This window comes from Amia ocellicauda, unplaced genomic scaffold, assembly GCF_036373705.1.
Source record: "Amia ocellicauda isolate fAmiCal2 unplaced genomic scaffold, fAmiCal2.hap1 HAP1_SCAFFOLD_84, whole genome shotgun sequence".
Lineage (NCBI taxonomy): Eukaryota > Metazoa > Chordata > Actinopteri > Amiiformes > Amiidae > Amia > Amia ocellicauda.
This window is the reverse complement of record NW_027103010.1, coordinates 201,455-225,207: the sequence shown is the minus strand read 5'-3', so window position 1 is coordinate 225,207 and position 23,753 is coordinate 201,455. Positions and strand designations below refer to the sequence as shown.

At 43.1% G+C, this 23,753-nt stretch overlaps 1 non-coding gene across 1 annotated transcript; it reads left to right on the top strand.

Annotated features, from left to right (window-relative positions):
- Positions 1-14,840: 14,840 nt before the first annotated feature.
- trnag-ucc (transfer RNA glycine (anticodon UCC)) lies at positions 14,841-14,912 on the top strand. The gene has a single exon. It is a non-coding gene; the product is annotated as a tRNA-Gly (tRNA).
- The last annotated feature ends 8,841 nt before the right edge of the window (positions 14,913-23,753 follow it).

Below are 23,753 nucleotides of genomic sequence, written 5' to 3'. Positions count from 1 at the left end.
AACGATTATTCTTTGGAGGTAAGTAAGATCTTTCAAACTTTAATGTTTTTAAAAGGGTTTTGTTTGCCCGTTGAGGGCTAATATTTAAGCGAGGGGTGTCCATTTCCTGTAGGTCTTGGGGGTTCTGGGAAAGATCTTTAGAAGTCCGGACAGGTCTAGGCTTGTTTCTGGGGCATGTGTTTAGAAATGACCGATTGCCCGACCGTCTGGTTAGGAAGTAAAGCTGTCCGAAAGGTTTTAGTAAGTTGTTTGGCTTATCTCCCGCAATTATACTTCTGTTTTAAAGTGGCTGTAGGAAAAGGCTTGAAGGTGTTCATTGTATTTAATATTTAAACAGATCGTGAAAAAGTTTGTGAAACAGGAAGTCCCGGGATCAGGAAGCGTTTACACTTGGAAGGTTCGTTTAAAAATGAAATGTGGTGTGTGTGTGTATAAAAAGTGTTTTATTAACAATATTACATTTAAGAAACAGTTTATTTACAGAGGCTTCTCTGTTTTACATTTATTATCAAGTCCTAATAAATATATTGTCTGTAAATAATAAGGCGTTGTAGTGAATGTCTAAGCCTATTTTCAAAGGTCTAAAAAAGCTAAAGGTTTTGAAGGTCCTGGACATGTTGTTTTAAGTTTGATTTCTGTCGCCGTTTAAAGATGTAAATGTAATGTATATTTTTATTCTTCCCAAGACTCTTGGGATAGTCATTCTGTGGATGAGCTATTGAGGACAATTACCCCGTCTAAGTGGGATCAAACATCTTCCCCGGAGAGATCACCGAGAGGATCCCCCACGGTGGTCTTGGAGACCCCCCAACATCTACTCAGGCCACAGCCTTCTGGGGGTAATTCAACAATCCAGATTCAGCCCGCCGCATTGTCGGGCGGAACAAATACAGGCAACCAACAACCTCAGGGGTCGCCGTCAGTCAGGGTTGACACACCACCCAACGACGGACTGGTTTCAACATCGTCCCCCCAGCCCCGTTTCTTGGCTACAGAAACGCTGAACAGTACACCGCGATTGGCCAGGGTGTCACCGCAAAGGCCTTCTTGGTCTCCGTCCGTGAGTATACGCTCGCTCCCTGCCTCCTTCGACCGAGATTTACCGGAGCGACCATCCTTTGCAGCTGAGCCAGGACACCATCCCCCGGAGCTACTTCCTGAAGGTCGGCATGAGTTGCTACATACCTTGTTACTAAATCAAAGACTTGTGTTAGTGGGGCAAAACCTTGTGATAGAGAGTCAAAACACCCTTATTAATACCCTTACTAACGAATTGTACCGTATTTAATGTTTTAATAGATACAAAACGCCTTACTATTGTGGGTTGTTGGAAAAATAAAAAATAAAAAAAAATGTCCGGACTTGGTAAAAGAACTCACAAACTAAAGGATTATGAACAAGTTAGGGCCCCAAAAAGACCTTCCCGAGAGAACACCCCCGGCCCTGTTGTGAACTCCTCTGATGTCCCAATGAACCAGGAACTATTACAAATGATAAATGATTTAAATAACCCCCAATCACCACCGATAGAATGTGAATTACCAGACTTACCGGTGAACCCCGACCTGTTACAGATGGTCAATGATCTAAATAACCACCTCCCAACGGTAGCGCTTATAGAGGTTCAACCCCTAGTTCACCCCGATTTGTTTGAAATGGTGGAGGCTTTGGAGACGCTACCCCGACCAAATTCTGCCCCTATTATAAATGATTTGAGACCATTAGAACACAGTACGGTGGCAGAAGCAGCCGTCACTATAGAGGAGGGTCTTGACATTAACCGGGTGGATATCTTTGAAGGACTTTTACAGGCTTTAAATGAGCCTCCTCAAAAAGGGGGTTTTGTAGATGTCAGCGGTGGGGGTGTTCGGAATGTGGAGGGTTCTGAGACTGATAAGGCTGTGGATGACATGCTCTGTGAGAATGTAGGGGTTGAAGGCTTTGTTCAAAATGATGATGTGTCCAAGAGTACCAGTGATCCCGTGATTATAGATAGACCGGCCTATAACAATTTTGAAATGATTCAGCGTTTTAATTTTGCAGAACTTTTAAATTGTGACAATTATGCAGAAATATTTGTCAACATACACGAGGCCTTGCAAAACATGCTTGAACAGGTTGCTGAAAGGGTCAGACCTCGAGATGTTGTACAGTTAGAACTCAGAGGGGATGATTTGTTTAGCAACCTATCTGTAATGCTGAGTGGAGATAATTTAGATGTTGATGAATTTCTGGCTAAAATCGAAGCGTTATTGCAAAGTAACGCATCCATCTTAGCTGATGAAAGTCTGTCTCTGGTAATGAATGTGGTTCGTAACCCTGAGGGTGGGGCGCTTAGAAGACTGTCGAAATGCTTGAAGAACGACATAATTAGGAACAAGCTCAGGCAATTAGTGGTGAGTTCCAATGGTGACAATAAGCTCTGTTTTGCTTACAGTATAATAAAACTACTCACCCCCGACATGCCTGAACCCCAAGCTATGCAAGAGGCTTTAATGCTTCATCAGAGGGCCGGCTTAAACTCTCAACAGATGGTTGCCTTTTCAGACATTGCCATGTTTGAGGAGTTGTTGTCTTTAAAAATTGTTGTGTGGTACCGTTGTGAGGTAAAGGAAGTATTTGTGAAATTTCAGACACATCCTGAAACCCATACACAGACACTGTTTCTCTTCCTAAGTGATAGTCATTACTTTGGAATAAAGAGTTTGACGGCTTTTTTGGGTTGTTCGTATGTTTGTCATTGGTGTTATAAGGCCTTCAATGATAAGCTTAAGCACCGCTGTGACGGTTACTGTAACGTCTGTTTCAATCCGCAATGTCGTAAGGGTTTGGCCCCTACCATTCGATGTAAAGATTGCTTAAGGATTTGTCTCTCCGCGTTCTGTTTTTCCGAACATAAGGTGCAGAGGGCCGCTGCTGAGGGGGTTAAAAAACGGAGTTATTGTGATCAAACTAAATATTGCCCGCAGTGTTGCCTCCAGTACCGTTTTCATGAGGTTAAACCACACAAATGTCTGGAACCGAGATGTAGGATCTGTAATGCGGATTTAACCCCGGGGTCTGAACACCAGTGCTTTATTCAGCCGGTTAAAAAGGAGCCGCCGCACAACCGGTATGTCTTTTTTGATTTTGAATGCCGGCAAGAAAACGGGGTCCATGTTGCTAATTATATACACTGTATTGACATGTTGGATTGTGAGTGGTCAGCTAGCTAGTCCAAAATACCTCAATTACACATTTATTGCCCACAATGCTAAGGGTTATGATTCTTACATATTGATGAAGTATCTGGTGGAAAATGGGGTGACCCCAAAAATAATAGCTCAGGGTAGCAAGATCATGTGTTTCACCGACGAGGCTTTCAACCAACGTTACATAGACTCGTTAAATTTCCTCCCCATGAAATTGAGCGCTTTGCCTAAAGCTCTGGGTTTTGAGGCTCAGAAGAAAGGTTGGTTCTGCCATTTTTTTAATACTAAGGACACTCAAAATTATCGAGGGTCCTACCCGCCCGCCTCTTATTATGGGGTTGATACTATGATGTCTCATGAGAGGGAGGAATTCTTTAAATGGTACAATACGGTTAAGGGAGGTGTTTTTGATTTCCGAGAAGAGATGGCCGCTTATTGTAAAAATGATGTGGTGATCCTTAAAGAAGCCTGTTTGCGTTTCCGCGCCGAGGTTATCAACACGTCGGGTCTCGACCCTTTGCAAAGTGTGACCATAGCGTCTCTCTGCATGAAAATGTATCGATCCAATTTCTTGCAGAAAAACACTATAGCGGTCACCACTTCTGACAACTATCGTGCTAGACAAAAGAACTTTTCGACTGTCTCCATACAGTGGCTGGAATATCGGAGTGCCCGGGATAACATCTTCATCAGACATGCTTTAAATCAAGGGGAAGTCAAAATGGGTCCTTACTACTTAGACGGTTTTAGCGACGTGTCCGGGCGGCGTACCGCTTATGAGTTTGCTGGTTGTATTTACCAGGGCTGTCCTCAGTGCTTCGACCCAAAAACCTTTAACCCCGTAACACAAAAACTCTGCGGTGATATGTACTATGATTTCCAGGAACGAATTGAAACTTTAAAAAACACCTATGGTTTGAATGTACTGGTGATTTGGGAACACGCGTGGACGACCCTGAAGCAACAGGATGTGGGGGTACAACGGTTTATGGAAACCTTGGACTTTCCTGAACGTCTAGAGCCCAGGGATGCGTTATTTGGGGGTCGTACCAACGCCCTCTGTTTACATTATGAGGTAAAGGAGGGTGAGAGAGTAGATTACTATGATTTCACCAGTCTGTACCCTTATGTCAACAAGACCAAAATGTACCCGGTGGGGCATCCAACCATTGTTTATCGTGACTTTCTCGAAATCGGACAGTACTTTGGTTTGATCAAAGTCAGCATGTACCCTCCTCGCGAGCTGTTCTTACCCGTGTTGCCTTACAGGTGTTCGGGAAAATTGATGTTCCCTCTGTGTAGAACGTGTGTGGAAACTGAAAATCAAAATACCTCTTGTCTGCACAGTGATGACGAGAGAGCGCTGACGGGTGTCTGGTGTAGCATTGAGCTTGACAAGGCGGTGGAGAAAGGTTACAGAGTCGGTAAGGTGTATGAGGTTTGGCATTTTTCTGAAAAATCTGATACTCTTTTTGCTGAGTACATTATGACCCATCTGAAAGGGAAACAGGAGGCATCGGGCTATCCCTCATGGTGTGTTGACTCCGCTGCCAAAGAGCGGTACGTTCAGCAATATTTTGAAAAGGAAGGGATCCGTCTAGAGCCGGGGAACATAACTGTAAACCCCGCCAAGAGACAAATGTCCAAACTGATTTTAAACAGTCTGTGGGGTAAGTTTGGGGAAAGAAATAACCGTCTAAACACAACCTTGATTAAAACCCCTGAACAGTTTATAGAATTTATGTTTTCCAAACAACATGCAGTATCACACTTTCAATTCTTAAATGACCACGTGGCACAGGTCCAGTGGAGGGCCCCTAAAGATTTCCCCACCAAACAGGGAAACGTTAATGTTTTCATAGCGGTTTTTACCACGGCTTACGCCCGGCTTGAACTGTACAACTTAATGGATCAGCTGCAGGAACGCACGCTCTATCATGATACTGACTCTGTAATCTTTGTCACCAGGCCAGGGGATTGGGTCCCTCCCCTCGGGGACTACCTTGGGGAGTTAACGAGTGAGCTAGATCCTCAGGACCACATAGTTGAGTTTGTTTCAGGGGGTCCTAAGACTTACGCATACAGAACGGCTGCGGGTAAGACCTGTATGAAAGTTAAGGGTTTCACTCTGAACCATTGTAACAACAAGCTCATTAACATCAAGTCTCTGACGACCCTGGTACAAAGTTTTGTAACCGAGAAAGACGCGCCTCCTCGCGAGATTATTACAGCCGGAAATCAGATCTATCGCAATAAAAAGGGGTACACATTGGAAAATAGATCACTAAACAAACGGTTCAGGGTGGTGTACAATAAAAGAGTGTTGAAGACTGATTATACCACTCTGCCTTATGGATATTAGCGGTGGTTTTGATAACAGACTTCAACACCCTTTCTCCTGTATTATAGCCGGTCCCTCCAATTCGGGTAAGAGCTATCTTATAAAGAACATCATAGAAGATGTGGACGCAACCGTGTCCCAAGCTCTTGACAACATAGTGTGGTGTTACTCTTGCTGGCAACCTCTCTACGATGATTTGGCATCAAAAAAAAATAATCTGAAATTTGTGCAAGGTCTCCCCGCCTCGTTGTGTGACGATGACCTGTTCCCGCCCGGACAAACTAATCTAGTGATCCTTGATGACCTGATGGAGCAGGCCGGTGACAACAGTGAAGTGGAAAAAGCTTTACAAAAGTACACTCATCATAGGAATTTAAGTATTATTTATTTAGTTCAAAATCTATTTTTTCAAGGTAAAAAAAGCCGCACTATTAATTTAAATGCCAATTATATAATTCTTTTTAAAAACCCCAGAGATAAACTACAGGTCACCGTCTTGGCTCGTCAAATGTACCCTAACCAGACCAAATTCTTTTTGGAGGCATTTGAGGATGCCACCAAAAAACCCTACGGGTACTTGATTGTGGACTTAAAAGCACAAACCCCAGAAGACTTTCGCCTCAGAACAGGTTTGTGCCCGCCCGATTGGCCGGCAGTGTATGTGCTAAAGAAAAGGAAATAAATAAGAATGTCTGTTCGGATTAAAAGAAATCTGCCGCTTTTGCAAATGTTATTTGAGGGGAGCCCGTGCCATAGGAAAGCTGTGCTGGCAGGGGCCCCCTCGGATTTGATCGAGACCCTGTGTGAAATAGCTTTTAACATCTTACGCGGTAATATACCCCTAACCCCTTCTCAACATTCTAAACTCAAAAAACAAAAAGCGGTTATCAAGATCATCGCTAATAAGAAGTATTCTATTAAAAGAAAAAGAAAGAAGATTAATCAAACCGGAGGTTTTATAGGACCGCTGTTGAGCATAGCCGTGCCTTTCCTAACCAGTCTTCTAGCTTCCAGAGTGGGTTAATAATGGAATATGCTCAGAAAATGTTTTTGATCCCTCAGGAGCAGCTTGAGAAACTGAGAAAAAATGTTGTCGGGCCAGAGCCCATTAGACAAACGGCCGAAAACAACCTGGACTCTGAAATGAAAGCTATACTGGCCAGGGCCGATTTAAATCAGTATTCCAAAGCCCAGATGTATAGCAACACGTTACAGCTCTACCTCCGTCTGGTTAGACAGGGTGAAAAAGATCAAAACATTTTAACTTTAACCATGGCCTCTCAAGAAAATGGTTCTGGGACTGATGCGGGGGGTACGGTTGATAAAGATGTTGCGGTGCCCGAACCTGTTGAGAGTTCAGAGGGAGATGTTGTAACGGATGTTTTGAGAAACATGCCGGCCAGAAGCAAAAGACATGCAGAATATATTCTGCACAAAATGGTTCAGAAACCGCGGGTAACGACTTGGAATGAACAGGGTGAATTTGTTTTTAAAGGACAACTGCTCAAAGGTTCACACATGTTTGATTTGTTGAAGAGTGTCACTAGCACTAATAAGGTACCCGATAGTCGCCGACCTGTAGGCTGGAATGCTTTCCTACAGGCGATGGCCTGTCTGAACATACCCCAATCAACAGTCCCTAACCAGGAAACGCGACAAAAAATCCGTCTGTGTAAAGAGGTGGTGACTGATCTGACGCCGATATCTCATTACTCTGACCGTGTTGAGCAACCCTCCTCAGGATCTATCCATCGTTGGGAAGCTTATTAATCTCATGTTTTTATTTGTCTCCCCTGTAAATAAGGAACCGACAAACCATTTTTTTTTTTTTTTTTTTTATTTTCAAATGTTGTACATTTATTTATAACATAACCCTGCTTTGTATAAGATTTGTGCTGAATAAAAACAAAACTAATGATTCAAAGGCTGTTTTCATTATTTTTTCACTTTAACACGCATGACATCTTTTAAAATCCTCACAAGAACACCCCATCTGTATACATGGCTGGCTAGGGTCGTAAGTAATTGTGTTATAAGGGGGGGTCCACAGTGTCCTGACAAACTCTGCCACTTTTTTATCATTTTGGCCTAAATCCTCACTGTACAAGGACATAATATCGGGGTATGACCTTCCTTTAGATCTATGATATAAGAAAAACACACAGTGTTGACCACAAGTGAAGGTCTGAAGACTTTGTACTTGACGACCGCTGTAAATGGTTTCTTGACAGTTGTTGAGCAGAAAGTTATTGATCTTCCGAGGGAAAGGTCTGAAATCCGGGGGGTTTCCATAGGAATCAAAAAATTCCCCACGGCGGTCCTCCCTTAGATAAATAGCCAGCCAATGTTCTCCGGGCATATTTTTAGGGTGTGTGTTGATTATGTACATTGCAGGTAAATTCTTGATCTTAAATTTAGGCTGCTGGTCGCAGGCGTAGACTCCTTGAAACACTTTCCGTGAGCCGTCCAGGGCATTCATGATGTGGTTGAGCTCTCTGGTGTTCATTTTAATAATAATCATACAGAACGTTTCTCCTCTGATTCACCTCAATAATGTTGTCAAACACAGCATACACGACCATATTTACAGTGCGTGGTAGAGGCTGCTTGAAACGCATCTCCAAACGCATATTGCCCGTCTTCATCAGTGAAAAATGTTGTCCACACTCTTCGTCAGGGGTCAGGTTGAAACCGTACAGGGTGTAACCGCTGCAGTATTCCCGGCGATCGATCAGCAGAGGTTGATCCTTGAGATGGCGACCCGTAGCCAGTACTAGACTGTAATATTCACGAACCGCGTTGCCGTTTTCAAAGTCAGGTTGAAAAGGTCTGGATGGAACCTGCACACCATCGACGTACAGTGCTATAAATTCCGCGTTATAATGTTTAAAGTTAAAGGGGTTCTTGTTGTAAACCCCGGTAAATGCATCATTATCCACGAGACCTATAATAACCTGTTTTGGGAGCTGGCCTAGAAACAGATTTTCCTGGTTCATCACCCGTGTCCCTGCGGGGATACTGTGGACTTTCATATAGACTCTTTCGATCGGGTACTTGGCGTTTGCCGTCATTAAAGCCTGCGCATGTCCTAGTTTAACCGCCGGGGAGACGGATACTTTTTTCACAAACAGCGAGGCCGATAATATGGTCAGTTTATATTTTTCAGTATCAGGGGTCATCAGACAAAAAGCACTTTTACTACGGATCATTTTAATTTTAATGTCTACCCCGTTGAGCATGAGTTTTTCTTGGAAAAATATGTCTGCATGAATATGTCCCATTAGCTCAAAGGTCCTCCCTTCTGTTGAAAAGGCCGTTCTTTTTTGCAAACCCTTATTGAGTCCCTCTGGATCCTGGTCGTCCATAGCTTCCGGGGTGTCTTTGAAGAAAAGGCCGGGGCTGAACTGTTTGCTTAGGGTCTCCTCACTATAATTAAGGATACACTCCATCATGGCCCTATAGGGGTAAGTATTGCTGCTTTGACTAATGAGCCGATCTCCCAGGGTCACATCCACCTGTGAAAACATGGTGGCCACCGGGTAATTGATGACCCCAGCGTTGGCCGTCTTCTCGATTGCATCGCCATCCTCATCAGTCACTTTACAGTTCATTAAAATAAATGTGTTATTCAAATCAATATAATCCTCGCCATTGCCAGCTATAAAAAACTCCAGAGGGGCCGTATCTGAAATTGCGGAAAGAGGGGGTATCTCTACATATATGCTCTTATCTATACTCGTTTGAGTGTATGGAACTGTAAACAGATCCAGTTCTGATTTGACGCATTCTTCCGATAGACTGTGGACAAAAGACATTTTTAAAAGATGTATCCTGAGGCTCTATTTGTCTTTCTTTGAGACTTTCTTTTTGCAGGTTTTTTCTTGTGCTGCTTCCTTCTCCGAGTGTTTCCACGATATGTTGGAGAATGAGAGCTTCTTCGTTTTTTGTTAGCCACGGATCTTCGTCGCCCTGGTGGACACATACTGTTTCTTCTTTTACCCCCCCTCCTCGCCATTACCATGAGACCCGAACCCTCCTGCTGCTCATGGCTAGCTGCCCGGTTCATAACATTGGTGAACACGTCACTAACAATATTTTTAGCCGCTGATTTCAAGTGGGGTCTGGCTATAGCAAAGCCTCTCTTAAGCAGGGGTACGGCCATTCTAAAGAGACCACGAAAGAGTCCTCCTAGACCGGCTCCATACATTGTGGGGGCTCCTACAAAACCGGGCAAGCCGTTCCCGGCTTGCATCTTGTAATAATCCACATAGGCGCTAGGATCTACATAACCCCTCGAGGTAGCCATTTTAATAATGTACACACTGTTTCAGGGGTCGAAAATGTAGTTTGACAATAACTTTACCGAAGCGGAAGGGTACGTTGATATTCTGATCCGATTTTACTTCGATCGTGATGTTGTCAAAGTGGGTCTTTGAGACTGGTACGTAGTGTGGCTTGTCATAAGTAATTGTGACCATGTCATTGCTTTTACCTTTAATAAGTACATTTCTCAAAAGGGGGACATAGCTATCCCCGACCCTCTGGTGTGTTATGATATCCGTATACACATAAAGAGTGTAAAAGCCGCCCCTGATGTCAGCCGGGAAGGGGGCCACCACTTCTGAGAACCTGCTCTCTGTGTCAGAATAGAACCCTAATATACGCCCCAGTTGTCCTTTGGTTTGAATGCTAATACCAGGTTTTGACACCTTGTACACTCTGTTTTTAATAGGGTTGTAATATAGCTTGATGTTGGGGGTGCCTTCTGAGAACTGTTTATGCATCTCATCTAATATTGTATCCACATTGTCATAATAACCTCCTTGCATCGTGAATGTCCATTGACTCTTTTTAACATCGTCAAAAATGGCGAAGGTGGCATCCTTATCTTGTAAAACAGCCCAAGTGTAAGGATACTGTATTTCCGCCAACCCCACTTCCCACGACCCCCTTAGATCTATAGATTTTCCAAATTGTACCGTGTAACTGGATATTTCATTTTTAGGGTATATATCGAGAGAGGCGTTACTGGGTAGAGTCACGTAGAAGCCTCCTGATTCCATCTTGAGTATCGAATGTAATGACCCCCTCACACCGGCGGGCATGTTGTTATAAGGCTTGAATATCACAAACCTGTTGTTCAGGGACCCAACTATTGAACTTTTCAGGCCATCCAAGCCATTTCACCAACACATATTTTTTCCGGTTCTGGGTTTTCTCAGCTAATATCTTTTCAACTCTGTATACAATGTCTTTACCCACAATAATTTTTTGTAACTCGGCTTCGTAAAACGTTCCTTCTATATCCTCCCCGTCATAGTCTTTTAACCGGTACACGGGCGGGTCTCTAGCCACCTGTTCGGTAACTGTAAAATATTCGTCAGAAAATGTTTGTTCATAATCTTTGGCAAAAGTACTCCTTAGCTTTGAAACGCGAACCACATCGCCGATGTTGAACTTATAAGTAGTTTTCCCCTTCTTAATAAATGGGCCGTATAATTTTTTATAGACCTTAAAAGAATTACTTTGATCAACATCTATAGGCTTCATTTTAATACTGGCGTGATACCCTTGGTTGTAAGCATCGATAAAATCCTGAACTTTATCAAAATACTTGAACGTGTTGACCGCTGTAAAATATCTCCACATTTTGGTCTTTATGGTGCGGTTAAACCTCTCCACCACCGATGCCTTAAGCTCATTACCGGTGGTGAAATGATGTATTTTGTGTCTCTTCAGTAGATTCTGAAATTCTCTGTTGAGAAACTCTTTTCCTTTATCAGTCTGCAGTTTTTTAGGACATCGTCCCTGGGACAATATATCCTCAAAGGCCCTTGTCACCGCCCGACCTGTTTTATTATGTAGAATGCGAGCCCAGGCATATTTTGATAACACATCGATACACATCAACATAAATTTGTGACCATTGTTATGTTTTGATAAATTTGACATATCGACTAGATCCATTTGCCATTGTGAGTCTATGTCAGTTGCATATACACGGTTTCTTTTAAAGTTAATCCTGAGAGGTTTATGTAAGGTATAGGCGTCTTGTTCCCGTAACCATTCTGAAACAACCACATCATTAACCTTCACACCGGCCTCAGCGAGTCCCCTTTGAAAACCCTTCTTACCCGCCAAACCCCCAATCTTGGCTGGGTTGTAGTATAGTTCATGCATTTGGGGAGCTTGCCGAGTCATTCTGCCAAATAAACACACAGACCCACACTATGCGCAAAGTTTTTATACAAGGTTTTTTATTCAACTTCAGGAGAGCAGATACCCCTTTTTAGACATTTGAGAAAAGTATAACATACACAACAATTTTTTCTACGGTCCAGACAAAAAGAAATCAGATGATTGGTTACTTGATCTATATCAACAAATACCTGTTTCTTTATCTTGTAGGCACACACCTCAGTTACATATGTAAATAAAACAACAATATGACCTATTTTAAAAGTAAACAGAGGGGTATTAAACATGCTCAGTAAAAGGTCATACAGATGTTGATGAAATGGCCTAATATCATTCTTGGCCCCCTTGAGCGCTTCATCCCAGTGTTCGTACCCCCCGGTCTTTGTTACAGCAGCCATGAACTTTTCCAGGTTTGAAAGTTGATCCTCATCGATGGTTAAATCTGTAGAGAAAAGGCTCGCGTTGGCTACTTTTCTGTCAAGCACATGGTGTAATAGCGCTCTCAGGTTAGCTGCAGAGTGTTGATGACAGAACCAGTTGCAGCAGCAGTCCAGAACATTCCCCATGTTCAAAGTCCCTTAGTTCAGGTCAGAGTCTGAATCAGTGGCGTAGATGTCGAATTCTTCGTCGCTGCCCCCAGCTTTAACTTCTTTACGGAAGAAATAAGCTTTTAGCTTGCCAGCGGTTTTTCTACTTGGCTCATCCAGGTCATTGAGCAGCTGCCCAAGTTTCTCTATTATAAACGGCTCCTTTTTCAGCTCCAGCAAAATCTCATCTATGATTTTCTGGACTTGTCCAGCAGTGACATGTATGTGGGAGTAAGACAGAGCCTTGATTAGTGCCGGTTTCAGCCACGGTTTGTTCAGTCTTCTGTAAAACACGTTGAAATAGAACAGGAAATAGTAACGGTCTGGTTCAAACAAACAACTGTGTCTCAACTGACTGGGGTGATTCACTTCACACCCCCGACAGACTTCTTTCAGAGCTCGGTCGATGAGAGCACTCAGAATATACACCAGGGTGCTTTTAACCACTCTGCTTACTTGGACACCTACCCCGGGCATAAATCCTGCGTCTTCATCACGCCCCCGAGACAGTCCGATGCTCATTGGGTCGCCTGGTGGTTTGTGGGGTGTTTCTACATCCATTGGACTGACCCCCTCCTGAGACGCACAGACGGTAGACAGTTCGGCAAAATCGAGGCCCTCCATGAGCTCCAGAGGCTGGGGATCCCCGAGACTCATTTGGACATCCATCGCTCCGCATGTTGTTTCGTCCTGAGGGACCGGGGTCTGAGGTCTTGGAGGGTAACCGCAGTCAGAGGGTTCCGGAGTGTATACAAAATCTGGGGAATAGAACCAGGGGTGATCCCGGGTTTGAAGAGGCCTGTAGAGCCTGTCGACGTCCGCAGCTTTCGGGTAAGACATTCTCTTTAATTTTAAACCATGAATGAATTGTTGCGCCTTTTATCCTATCTCTTCACTACGTCACGACACACCGCCCTCTTAGAAGAGAGTAGACCCTGAGCCGTCAGACCCCCCTCCAACCCCCCACAGGTCGTCTGTTTTATCATCGTCGTCGTCATTCAAGGGGGATATATAATCCATAATCCAGCATATTCTCCTTCTAACAGAATCCAGTTGTGAACATTTGGTCAAGATGTCAAAACCATCATTTATACAGTTTATGACCTCTTTCAAGAACGGCCAGTCCACGGCGTCAAACATAATTTCAGTAACCTGTTTTTCTGGATCCTCCACAACCCCTTCAATAGGGTTTGTAATCAGGGTACTGCTAAACAAAACCTTACGATCAGTAGTTAGAGATAGACTCTTCACCACTGTACCGTAGTTCTGCAAGCTTTCCCATTCACACCTTTCAAAACTCTGAGTCGGAGACTCCGTTTCGCCTTCTCTTGGACCCTCTTGCAAGCCTTCTAGAGTCTTATCCACAAGCCCCAGGTCTCTCCATGCCATCACCTTCAACCAGTCCTCAAAAGAGTATTCAATCACCGTCTCAAAAGGTTCCAACGTACCCTCCTTCTCTCCCAAAGCAAAAAGCTCCACTCCAACATAGCTGGGATCCCTTTTAAAGCGGTAACCCCGTCGACCCCCCCAGAACAACACCCAGGAGCGTTCAATCTTCAAATTGGTGAGTACAGGAACCCTTGCCCGGGATTGTTTCTTGCGGGGTTTCATGTTGATGTCGCTGGACATGTTGAAGAAGCGGGATGTTTCAGATGCTGAGAATTAAAGAGGTATTGCCTAAAAGCAGCGCGGGGTCTTAAATAGAGAGGAGAGTTTCGGGGCGTTGCCTTCAGAGGGGGGGGGGGGTCTTTATGGGTGGCCTTGTTGTTCAGGGTTTTAGGGGTGTACACTTTCTGACGGATATGACGTAGGAATAATTAAGGAAATAACTCTAAAATCACGCCCCCCAATTATGACGTAGGAATATTAATAAGCTTAGGGCATACGTCATAACAAAATAGGCCGCGCCCAAAAAACCCTACTATCTACTGATGTGCGGTCCTAATTAATCGGCTACGTAAATCATTCCTTTCCGACCGAACCTGTAACGCTCAAATAAATAATCTGTATAATTTATTTAGCCATCTAACTTCAAGTTAACCTGACACTGAGCAGGTTTGATTTTTGTTTGTCCGTGTTCCACCTCGGGGGGTAAATTCAATAAACTATGCGCTAAATAAAAACTGACCTTTAAATAAACAGTATTCATCTATCGAGAATCTATGTTCATGGTTTGTATAGAAGTATTTCCACATATGCATCTGGACACTCGGGCAAGCCAGCTGAGAAGTCGCTCAAGTCGCCGCAGCTAAGTATCGCCTTTTTCTCTCGCGTTTCCTAGTTTAGTTAAGAGTCACATTGATTGTTTACGTGGTTTGTTTAGCTAAGAATGATATATCTTGCACCTGTTTTGTAGTAAGAGCAGCGACTGTTTGTTAGTGAATTTAGCAAGTTACTTAGCACACTCAACACGCCCTGTCTGTAATCAGAAGCTTTACACTGTAGGCTGTGATTATTCGCATGTATCTAGTCAGATGAATGATCTGAAATGCATCAAAAGTCATGGAATGAGAGACTTTCTGGGCGTTGGTGGTATAGTGGTGAGCATAGCTGCCTTCCAAGCAGTTGACCCGGGTTCGATTCCCGGCCAACGCAACGTTTTCTTTCTAGGCTTCCGCCAATAGCCATCATTCAAGCTATTGCGACCCTACTAAGCCTGCACTTATTGCTGTTTTCACTAACACACTTCTGGTGAACCGTTGCGCATGAACAGATGACGAATAAATGGCCTTACACTAGTATCCCACAGCACCAGCTTCGTCTGTAGAAAAACAAAGGTTCCTCTGCCTGCTGCAGGATACCCACATCACACTTGACTCGCAGACCTTTACTGCGCCCTCTTGCTTGACGTGGGCCGTGCTCCCAGAAGCGCTGTAACATACATGTGCACTTGCGTGCAAAAGTATTCGGTATTACATTTATTTGACGTGTTCATTGCTTGAATATACTTTAAAAGCTAATACACTCCTCTCCATGCTCACCAACAACAATGTTGGCGACGATGACGGCTAAAGTAAGGAGAAATAGAAATGCCACTTCCATTCACTCCAATTACTATTGTTGTTATTATTACAAGGGAAAACTATGACCCTTGGTCATCAGTGTCTTGGGCGGACAGTTATGTCATTTAACAACATCCAAGATACCCGAGCCATCAGTCATGGCGGCAGTCAGACACTCATGCAATGTTTGAAGGAGAAAGTGTTCAAATAGAGGAGCGCACAACTCTCTACGTGGCACCGATGTTAACTAGTTTTCACAGAAACCTGTGCTATGTGGCTCGTTGGTCTAGGGGTATGATTCAAAGGGTTCAAATCCCGGACGAGCCCTTTGTTTTAGTCTTCTCTCATTCATTTTCATTTTGACAGGGTACTTTTGCCAACATGAAAAACATTTCCTTCATGTATCATGACTTCATTATGGTAATATCTCATTTCGTATGTTTCCAAATAGGCCTCTTAACAATCATCTACAAGCCTACATATACCAGCATGATTTCATACAATGTGCACGATATGTAGTCCATGTCTGTCTCTCTGTCTCTCTAGATATATGTTTATAATTGAGTTGATGATAGTTGCATCTGTGCGCCAAACTGTGTCTGAGCAGCAGACTGTAACTTGAAATAATTGCATGAAAATGTCTGTATCTTCTTAATTTTATGCAGGTTAGTTCAGCTAGTAAGAAAGGTCACTATCTTTTTTTTATCTTTTTCTGTAACTAAACCATTCAGTCTTTCTACATGATGCCGTAAATCCAACATTTCCCCAATTCGCTCCCTGCGAGAAGACAATGCGGTGTGCAATGAAAGTGATAGCCTGTCACTTGGCACTTCAGTTCTGCGTACCACCAAGTCTTATTAGACTCCTTAGTTCTAACTGCAAGTTCCCTGCCATGTCCATGAAAGGGGATTGAGTCCGTATTGAACCATTATCTAAAACACAAAACTATGAGAAAGCTGGTGCGCATCGCTACCTTCCGAGTAGTGGCCAGTACTACTACTACTAAAGGTAATTATACTAAGGAACGAATGAACGAAAGAGAGAGTATCATTACTCAGTACACTTAGAGGCTATGTGTGTACTAGTTACTTGTTACTTGATTTAAGTCACGAAAAGTCGCATCCAACGTCAGTCCCATCCTATGTAATGTGTGATGTCCAGAGCCGGCCCTAGCCATTTGGGGGCCATATGCGAGATTTGATAGTAGCCCCAGAACCATCCCCCCTCTCGATGAAAAACATTTTAGTGGTGCCCATGTTTATGGCGTATAGAGAATGTTTAGTTAAAACTAAAATAAACACAAACATTTAAATAATGCACATCACAGAACATGTATTGCACTTTAACATACACTGTACTTGTTGAAGAAATTGATGTAATAATCAATACAAATGTAAATAGTGCACTATGCATATTGAAATCAGAGCAATAACTAATAAACTGTTTAGGTAAAATAACATCCACACCAAAAATACTCAATACTGAAAATACTATAGTGCACAAAAAACTGAATTTAAATAATACAATACTATCAAAAATCATTAGCTGACAACTGGCAAACTACTGCAGGACTTAACTACTAGCTGATCATTATCATCATTTGGATGGCAACTGGCAGTAGGCTAGCTAGCAAAGTGAGCTGGATTATTACTTTATAATGATATATAATTTATAAAGACATGTAAATTCCTCACAAAGTTATGACTTAAAGTCCCACTGCTTGGAATTTAGAAAACACAGAACATCACTAAAGTTCCCCTGACATTATCTTTATAAACTCCACCACAATATACATTATATCCATCATATTTACATTACATTTAGCATACATATCCCTGACGCGTGTATTGACCTCACTGGAGACAATATGCTCGAGTCACAGATTAAATGCCCCTCACCCTCTCGGGTTTACATGGTCTTAGTTTATTGCACTAGAGACGAGTTGTTTACCCGCAGCACTGCACAGGGCAAAGGACTGTCTTGTGCATTGCGCCTTGTTTAATACTTTGTTTTAATGATCTTACCGAGTGGTTTTTTACGTCACTGGTGGGGCTACAAAGCCATGAATCGAAGTGTTTTATCAAGTTAGGATTAAAACACGATGTACAGTACTGAACAGTGTACAACAGACCCACAACAATTTAGAGAGCATAATGATAAAGGAAACCACTGATCTGCATTAACCATGAAACGTCCATCAGCAATGTACTTTACCTTGAAACCCACAATAAATGGACCAGACCGTTACCTTGCACTTTTAAAATGCGTCCATTTCCGGAATGTTACATGGATACCATCCTCTCAGACATTAGAATTTGCACGTAAACTGTGGTCTTAGATCGTGGAAAATTGTGCGTGTTTTCAAAATTTCTACGCCATTTACTGGTGTTCTTGGGATGCTCCTTCTGTGTGACCGTATACCTCGAGTAAACGTTTACTCGGTCTGCTTGAGCAAGTGGGTTGAAATGACGTGTGTAAGCCGAAAGCCAGTAATGTATTTTGATACGAGACATTACAGCTTTCATGACCAGGGGCGCAGCCAGGATTTCAGGGCCCCATGAAAGTAAAAAAGGTAGTTACTGAAGTGTGACCCATCGGGAGGATAGCTAAACCCGGGGGTTATGGCTGTGAGGAGAGGTTGAGGGGTGGATGAGGAAGCTCGCCACTTGATAGGTCCGGTCGTTGAGGTAGGAGGAGAAACAAGTGAGAGCAGTCCCAGAGATTCCAAGGTCAGCGAGGCAGGAGAGGAGGATGGAGTGATCGACGGTGTCAAATGTTGCGGAGAGACCAAGGAGGATGAGGATTGAGGAGAGGGAGGCTGCCCGAGCACAGTTGAGGGAGTCAGTGACTGCCAGGACAGCAGTCTCAGTGGTGTGAGCGGTGTTTGGAAGGCGGATTGCAGAGGATCAAGAAGTGAGAGATGGGAAAGGAATGCAGAGAGCTGACAGTGGACCGCACGCTCGAGGGTCTTTGAGAGGAAGGGGAGTAGGGCGACAGGGCAGAGACAGGTGCCTCTGAGGAGAGGTGGGGTCAAGGGTAGGTTTCTTGAGGAGTGGGATGACCGCAGCTTGTTTAAATGCAAGAGGGGAAACAGCCAGAGAGGAGTGAGGAGTTGAGGAGGGAGGAGAAGAAGGGGAGTTGAAATGGAGCAGACGCTTGCAGGAGGCGAGTAGAGAGAGGGTCCAGGGGACATATTATGGGTTTGTGACCTAGGAGGAGAGAGGAAAGTTCAGAGTCTGAGAGAGGAGAGAATGAAGAAATGGAAGCTTGATCGGTGGGAGACTTGGGCAGGGTGGGAGTGGAGAGGAGACTGTTGAAGAGCTTGTGGATGTCTGTGATCTTGTAGAAGAATGAGGCAAAATGATGAGGTGAGATGAGATGAGGGAGGAGGGGGGAGAAGAGAGAGAAGGTGGAGTAAAGCTTGCGGGGGTTGTGGACAGTGGATTCAAAGAATGACTGGAAGTAAGACTGAGGTGAGCGAGGAGGGGAATGTGGGCAGTAGAGAGTGGTAGAGTGCGAGGGTCGCTGGGAGTTTGGATCTCTTCCACTTGTGCTCAGTGGTGCGCAGACTGGATCAGGTTGAGCGGAGAACAGAAGAGATCCAAGGCTGAGGAGGGGAGGGACGGACAGAACGAGACGGTGTAAATGAAGAACTTTTTCCTGAAATCAGGAGCGATTCAAACTTCCGGTTTGAAATAGCTGTAGAACTGTCGCTATTTCGGTTGGAATTTCATGAATAAATTAATATAGGGACAACCTATGGACTGCCTACAAGACGCACAATCCCAAGAAAAAGGGAGCAAAGTCGATCCACGAATTGTTTATGAAGGCAAAATAAAAATAGGCAATTAACCAATCGTGAAGCATGAACCGATTCCAAAGTACAACAACCCTGCTAGCACATTGCCTCAATGCTGTAGCAATATAAATTATATTGCTACAATGTTATTGGCAATGTTGTGTGTTAGCAGGGAATACCTGTACAGTTTTTTTCCAACAATCTGCAAAGTTAAATACTGGTGCTGAAAAATTAGGTACTAATAAAACAGAAGTATTTGGCACACACAAGTAATGTGTGTTGGTTCGGCAGTTACTGCTCTCAGGAAGGTAATGTGACTGCCTCCCGTCTCCCCAAAGCTCCCGTCATTGATGAAGCAGGCGTGACCGCACCTTCCCAAGCTCTTCACTATGACTTCACATCTTGTCGCTATTAAAATCTAGGATGTGTCACAGAGTGGAAGTTATACAGTACCACTGGGGGGTAAAACTTATGGAAGCACGACTACACCACCTAGCGGTTGTCTACAGCCGCTAGGACCCATTGGGAGGTTGTCGATTGCCCAAATATGCCCATTTTGCATTTACTACCTCTCAATTCTCCCTTCGATTTAGGTTATTTAAATTGGGGAATCTCAAGCCAGGAGCACACCACAGACCACACAAGACAGGTATACAATTAACTGGATTATAAATCTCTAATATAAAATCCATCAGACTTCCTCTTTATGTTAAAAAGACAAAAAAGTTCAAACTAAAAAATGCATTCGTGGAGGGTTCTGTTGGTCTCCTCCGGCAGCACCAGGAGCTGGAATGGGGCAGGCAATAGTCCACGTGTCCTAGTACAAAGTAATGAGGGGCTCCGACAAAAATTCAGCTTCTGCTCTGGTCCGGGTTTGGCAATACAAAGAAATTACAATGTCCATGTACAGTCCAAGAAAACAATGGCCGAGTTGAAAAAAAAAAAAAACAGGTTGTTCGTTGTTATCCTTTGAAACACTACTGTAGTTCAAAAAGCCTGTACGCTATCCCTTCTCTGGATACTCTCGCTAGCGTTGCAGAGGTCGCCTCAGCTCTCCTCTGGGTCTCTTAGCCCTTTCCGTTACTTGTCCATCAAGTCCTTCGTTCGCCTTTGGCTCCACGTTTCGTTCCCGTTGCTCTGCAATCCCGTCCCCCCCAGCTCCACCCCGGGAGCATTTTATCTCCAGCCTAACAGGTGCTCCTCATGGTCAATTATTGAATTTCGTAGAACCTGGCGAATAAGCGGGTACTCTCATGAATGCGTGATTAGCCATGTGTATATTTAAATCAATCAATCGTAAATAAAACTCGTGCATTTCCGTGAAGTGAAGCGGGACATTCAAAGTAAACAAACGTGATTTTAATGGGAATAATGTGATAATATAAGAGGTTTAAAGTGAATTAATAAAACAAAACAAAAAGCAATAAAAAACACACAAAACAAATACCAAAATAGGCTAACGCCCATTGCTAGTGATGCAGTAAAGGGACACTGTTTGGAATGAATGAGAATTGTGCATTCTTACCGATGCCCCACAACGATCACACCTTTTGATCGATCAGCTATTTAACTCTTTCATCAACCTCCATTACCTATAACATAATTTTGAGAAATGTACTTTTTCTTTCAAGTGTGCTGCAGGAAACATCCACTTATTTATAATTCGTTTTATGACACTTGTTTGCTGCAAGAAAGGCAAGGCGGTAAGGCTGTAGAACACTGCTACATTATGCATCTTGCACTATGGTGTCTGTAATATAGTTTTTTCGTGCAATACTAATTTATATTGTATTCATAATTCGATTTGTCACTTGTTTCTTGCATACTGTTTTTATTTTGTGTGGTTTTTTATTGTTTCAAAAGTAAAGAAAATCTAAGACATGAAGCTATGCAGTTTCTGTGTGAGTGTATGAACACAATGATCGGTGGTGGAATTGGCTGCGATGCCAGGGGCACCAGCTAAAATCTTGCCTAGGGCATCAAATTGGTCAGGGCCGGCCCAGGGCGGAATGACTGATGTGCGGTCCTAATTAATCGGCTACGTAAATCATTCCTTTCCGACCGAACCTGTAACGCTCAAATAATTAATCTGTATAATTTAAATCTATAATCTCTATGAATTATTCCTCGCAGAAAAGCTACTGGGTCTGGATCACTACTGGATCTGTTAGGAACGGCGCCGTCATTGTTGGGGGACACAGTCAGCTGTCATTTAACTGGGCAGATGAAATACAGTCAGATTGTTAGCCATCTAACTTCAAGTTAACCTGACAGGGAGCAGGTTTGAGATGCTGGAAATGCTGCTCTGGAAACATAGCTGGCTGAACTTTAAACTCGCTACGGAGAATGGAAAATCCCGAGTTAATGCCAAGTTATCCTGAAACTTAGCCGGCTAACCTACTTATCCAAGTAGGAAGAACACACCCAGGTGCCTATATGTTGTTGGTTTCTTTACAATGCTTGTGTAACTTAATAATATATATACTTTTCCTTGTGCAGAAAACATATCGGCACAATTCGAACTTGTGCAAGTTTTATTGTAGAATACTACTACTAATAATAATAATTACAATTATTATGATAATAAACACGAAACAGAGACTGATTAGCATACGTTGAGGTTATCAACAAAGCTATTAACTCTTTACCATAATGCATTTTTACTATTAAGTTGTATCTGAAGCATATCATCTTTCGTGAAACTTGATTTGATTATGTACTTACCCAGCGTTACTTTTAACTTTTCTGTATGTGCACATATTCCTGTTATCCACAAACCACTGTAGTTATTTAAAGCAACTAAACGCAATAACTTCATCGTCACTCTTGTAACATTAAAACCCAATATTCACTGGCGCTGTTTAAACTGTGAATAACTAGGTGAGTGCATGTTTTTTCAGACAATGGCCAATTCTACCTGTTCACCAAAAGCAAGCATGTGCAAATATGTACATTTATTATTTGGACCTTATTATATTAAACCTATTGTAAAATAAAATACAATATTAGTAAAGGCAAATACACTCACCTAAAGGATTATTAGATACACCTGTTCAATTTCTCATTAATGCAATTATCTAACCAACCAATCACATGGCAGTTGCTTCAATGCATTTAGGGGTGTGGTCCTGGTCAAGACAATCTCCTGAACTCCAAACTGGATGTCTGAATGGGAAAGAAAGGTGATTTAAGCAATTTTGAGCGTGGCATGGTTGTTGGTGCCAGACGGGCCGGTCTGAGTATTTCACAATCTGCTCAGTTACTGGGATTTTCACGCACAACCATTTCTAGGGTTTACAAAAAATGGTGTGAAAAGGGAAAAACATCCAGTATGCGGCAGTCCTGTGGGCGAAAATGCCTTGTTGATGCTAGAGGTCAGAGGAGAATGGGCCGACTGATTCAAGCTGATAGAAGAGCAACTTTGACTGAAATAACCACTCGTTACAACCGAGGTATGCAGCAAGGCATTTGTGAAGCCACAACACGTACAACCTTGAGGCGGATGGGCTACAACAGCAGAAGACCCCACCGGGTACCACTCATCTCCACTACAGATAGGAAAAAGAGGCTACAATTTGCACAAGCTCACCAAAATTGGACAGTTGAAGACTGGAAAAATGTTGCCTGGTCTGATGAGTCTCGATTTCTGTTGAGACATTCAGATGGTAGAGTCAGAATTTGGCGTAAACAGAATGAGAACATGGATCCATCATGCCTTGTTACCACTGTGCAGGCTGGTGGTGGTGGTGTAATGGTGTGGGGGATGTTTTCTTGGCACACTTTAGGCCCCTTAGTGCCAATTGGGCATCGTTTAAATGCCACGGCCTACCTGAGCATTGTTTCTGACCATGTCCATCCCTTTATGACCACCATGTACCCATCCTCTGATGGCTACTTCCAGCAGGATAATGCACCATGTCACAAAGGTCGAATCATTTCAAATTGGTTTCTTGAACATGACAATGAGTTCACTGTACTAAACTGGCCCCCACAGTCACCAGATCTCGACCCCAATTGAGCATCTTTGGGATGTGGTGGAACGGGAGCTTCGTGCCCTGGATGTGCATCCCACAAATCTCGATCAACTGCAAGATGCTATCCTATCAATATGGGCCAACATTTCTAAAGAATGCTTTCAGCACCTTGTTGAATCAATGCCACGTAGAATTAAGGCAGTTCTGAAGGCGAAAGGGGGTAAAACACAGTATTAGTATGGTGTTCCTAATAATCCTTTAGGTGAGTGTATAAGCGGAATATATTTGTTATAAATACAGCAAATATAGTTTTATATTCACTGTATTTTCCATTTCATGGGATTCCAGAATAATTTCTGTATCAAATTTAAACTACTGAGATATCATATTAAAGATATAGGAAAGACCAAACATATGTGCAGTGTCCGGTTTTCTTTGTTTTCTTTCTTTCTGTAATTTCTGCTTTAAGTTTAACTTGGTATTCACGTCATGCCATGTGTTCTGTGTCATGCTCACTGTCACTATCTCTTTAGCATTCTGTTTAACTTCTTCATCACGTCAATGCTTCAGTTGCCCATTCATTAACCTAATGGTCACTAGCAAAACATCACCATAGTTCCCAATATTTTTCCTTGACGTCCTGTGTTAACTGAAGTTTAAG